The sequence below is a fragment of the Octodon degus genome, unplaced genomic scaffold (assembly GCF_000260255.1).
Source record: "Octodon degus isolate 3935 unplaced genomic scaffold, OctDeg1.0 scaffold00059, whole genome shotgun sequence".
Taxonomy (NCBI): domain Eukaryota; kingdom Metazoa; phylum Chordata; class Mammalia; order Rodentia; family Octodontidae; genus Octodon; species Octodon degus.
In genome coordinates, this window is record NW_004524635.1 from 3,505,038 (window position 1) to 3,508,376 (window position 3,339).

Sequence of the window (3,339 nt, forward strand, 5' to 3'; positions counted from 1 at the left end):
ATTTTGTACTTTCAAACATAGGAACATAGTTTAAATTTTTTAAAACCCAGTAGTACATTAGGAGTTTCTATGCAAAGTATTTCCCCTTGATAAACTAGTTTTACCCTATTGTGGGGAAATTTAGGGAAGATAGTATGTAAAACAAAGATAATTGGAAAGTCAGGAGAAGCAATGCTGGAAAATAAAGGATGATCATGCAAGGTTTGGGAAGCTAGAGAAGATGACAGAAAAGAATGAAGGAGTAATCAACAAATTATCTGAACTTTGTCTCTGGGCTTGGAGAATAGGATTAGTTTTCTGTGGCTTGAATTCTCCCCAGCCATTTAGAAAAAAGGAAATGGAAAAGAAAGTAAGATGAAAACAAGATAAAGTTAAATTAAAATTTTAATTTAATAGACCTACCCACCTGCTTCTATTCCTCATGTCTTTATCCCTGAGCACAGTGTTAGTTCACCTAACTTACCACTTGCTGGCTCATGTTTTAGACTTTTCCATCCCACCAGTCCTGCCTGTCCATTATGCATGCCCTCGTCAAGGTCCTACTGTGTGGCTGGCGTTATACATCACCTGGTCTCACTGATGTAGGGGCAGGGGCCAGTTGCCAAGTCCTCAATTCCTCCCAGGCTGGTTTCCGGGTCTGCGATCTAGATTTCCTTGAATTACTCTTTTCTTTTTCATTTCCTGTATACCCTCTAAATAATTTCCAGTGACTTTGTTGCTTTTAACAATAATTTTCACAATTTAATTTGCCATTTGGCTGGAGAGAAGCTCTGCTTGGCTTGCTTCCTTATTCTGGAAGTCTTGTTCCTATGTGGAGTTTTAAAATCTTAATATTTAATTGGGTTGATAGCCCTTTGATTACTCCATTTGGGAGAATTGAAAGCTGAGAACATCATTAAGGACTGAGAGGATGGACAACAGTGTCTTGAGGATGTCACCTAAAGGGAGCAGTTGCTTAATAAAAACTCTGATTTCCTCTTAAAATATAAAATTCTATTTCCTCTTCTTTGCCCTCCAATATGGTCAAGCAAAATGCTGGAAGCTCACTTACATATTATGTCACAAAGAAACAGCATACAGTATTCTTAAGTTGTAAGGGGATGTCAAACACATGAAGATAGAAGTCCGAGGAGGACATGACTTGCTATTCTAGTTTTCCAATTTGTATGAAATAGGAAATGGTAGCCAAACAGCCAATGATGTCTTAAAATAGTATTTTCAAATCAAGCACTGTTACTGCATAGCACAAATTATTCATAACTCAGCAGTGTCATAGCAAGCTTTATATTCTCCAAAGAATGCATTTTCTTTCCCAAGGCTCAGGGCCTCAGACAAAGAGCTGTATTAAGACATTCTCGTGCATCAGCAATAATCTTGAAGTTCAATTCAAAAACAAATCAGAATCTAAGGGCACTCAAATGTAATATTTTAAAATTAAAAGATAATTTTCTACTTAAAACAGTTATTGTGTCAGTTCTGTTTTTAAAAACTAATCATGGGCCAGAAAGATAACTCAGCAGTCTAAGCACCTACCTGGCAAGCTCAGGGACCTGGGCTCAATCCCCAGTACCACATGCTGTGGAGCAAGTGGCCACCAAAACCAGGCGTGGTGGTACACACCCATAATCCCAGTGCTGGGGAGGCTAAGGCAGGTGGATCACTATGAGTCCAAGCTGCATAGTGAGACCCTATACCAAGTAAATTAAAAGTTAATCATATGTAAATGATATTCCTTTGAGAATAATAAAACCACAATATTTAGAAATCTATCCCATACTTGTAGCACTGGGATAATAGTGCTTGAGTCTGATAAATTGTGTTTTGTTTTGTTTTGTTTTGTCTTGGCAGAACTGAGAATTGAACTCAGGCCCTTGCTCTTGCCAGGCAAGCACTTATTCTACTGAGCCATCTCCTCAGCCCAAGTCTGATAAATTGTGAATTAATTTTTTTAGTTAATGTAACTCTAATGGTGTACTTTAAATTTCCATTCACAGAGCTTTCCCTTTTTCATTTTTTTCTTTCTTTTTTTTGTTTTGTTTTGTTGCGTTTTGTTTTTGTTTTGAGACAGGGTCTATCGCCATGTAGTTCAGGCTGGCCTCAAACTCACAGTAATCCTTCTGCCTCAGCCTTCCATGTGTTGGGATTACAGGCTTGGACCACTATGCCTAGCACCTTCCATTTTCTAAGCCTACAAAAAGTGTGGTATATAGAGGTGACTGTAGTTTACAGAAGATAATTTGAGCAATTATGTCTATTTCCTTGGCTATATGCATCTCAGCCAGAGAGGACTGGGCAGCTGGCTCCTATGCTTAACAACATCCTGAAAAACATTTAGAACAATGTTCTGGGGTGCGGGGGTGGGGGATGCTGGGGAGATAGCTCAGTAGAATAAGCACTTGCCTGGCAAGTGCAAGGGCCTGAGTTCAGTCCCTGGTTTCACAAAAAAAAAAAAAAAAAAAAAAAAAGATGTTCTAGGGAACCATAGAATGCTAGAATTGTAACCTCTGGGGAAATTGAGGCTCAAGATTAACCGACTTTTCAAGGGCTCAGAGTCAGTCACTGGTAGAGATACAACTAAGATCCATGTCACCTGACTTCTCGTAGCCAGCCTTTCCTCTGTGTTAAGTAAGGTATATTACATGCTGAAATGAAACATGAGAATGTAAGACCTGCAAAAGCCCTTTAATAACAGTGTCACTTGGAGACTTTTCGGTTCATAGGACTTCACGTTCCTTTTCTAAATTTGCTTACCACACCGTGTGAAGTGGAACGTAGCAGCAGCAGTAATAGACATAATAAAGGCCAGAGATGATGAAACTGGACCTGCTTTGGGCTCATTCATCTTACCAGCATCCCATGTTTAGGAAAGAGGAAAACTAGGCATGAACTCAGCAAGGGTTTTCCATGCATGTCCACATCCTAGACTCAGAGTGAGTTAGTGGGTATACCAGGCACCATCACCAAGATGAATGAAGGTGAGGGGGACACGGTGTTGCCCTAGGGGCACTTCTACGCCAACACCTAGCCCTTGATGGCCCTTCCTTTTATGCACGAGGTCTGCTCCACCACTAAGTCTTGCTTCAATATTGACATGGAAAGATATGATGATCTTGCTTGACAATGAGAGTAAGTTAAAGTTAACTTACTCAAACGTTTGCCTTTGAGTAAGTTATTCTATTTCCAGGTGCCTTGAAATTTGCTTTTAAAAACAGAACAAAAATCTCAATAGGGTATAGCAATAGGTGAGGTGACTACCAAAAATATGGAACTTCTAAAGAGTAAGAGTGGTGTATATGATACTTCTAGAGATATCTTTTGTTCAGAAAATCTCTAACAAAA